Source organism: Phaethon lepturus, unplaced genomic scaffold (genome assembly GCF_000687285.1).
Source record: "Phaethon lepturus isolate BGI_N335 unplaced genomic scaffold, ASM68728v1 scaffold55446, whole genome shotgun sequence".
Taxonomy (NCBI): Eukaryota; Metazoa; Chordata; class Aves; order Phaethontiformes; family Phaethontidae; genus Phaethon; species Phaethon lepturus.
Genome location: NW_010545245.1, coordinates 2,584 through 3,250, shown reverse-complemented (window position 1 = coordinate 3,250; position 667 = coordinate 2,584).

Below are 667 nucleotides of genomic sequence, written 5' to 3'. Positions count from 1 at the left end.
GTTATCTTTTGCCCCGGGGACGATCGGGGCTAGGCGCCGTCCTCGGCTCAAAAGGTGATACCCCCGTATTGTTATCCCGAGGTGTCACGATGCAGGGCAATTTTTTGTCATACCGTACTTCCACCTTACCCCACAGAGTGTCTTCTTAGGGCAACAACAGGGAGGTCCCATTTATCCATATGTCTTCACCAAGTTTTTTGCCCTTCGTTGTTTTTGCCCATCCCCTTGGAATGAGGGGCGCAGTGGATCAATGAAATGGCGGTGAGCTGGGTGAAGCCAAAGCAAGGAAAAATCTTCCCAAGGGTGCCTGGGTGACAATTCAGATTTTAATTGGCTTCTGCTCAGCGGATCTTTGTTAAATGGTATCACGCATCCTACAAGAACAGAAAAGAAGTAAATAACAGAAGCCATTCTCTAGATCTGCTCCATATTGATGATAACCCATCTCCCACCCACGCTACAACAAAGATGCTTCACTTCAGCAGTAAGCACGGATGCTAATAATGTCACCCAGCCCCCCAAAAAATAAAGGTTAGCATGAAGCTAAAAAACATGTTCTTCAAGCAGAAGACATTTATTTCATGATTGCAGCAACTCTGGCAGATGACTGGCAGAGCCCCTAGTTAGAACCAAACCCAAACTACCCCACGGCAGGGGAGCGAGAGGA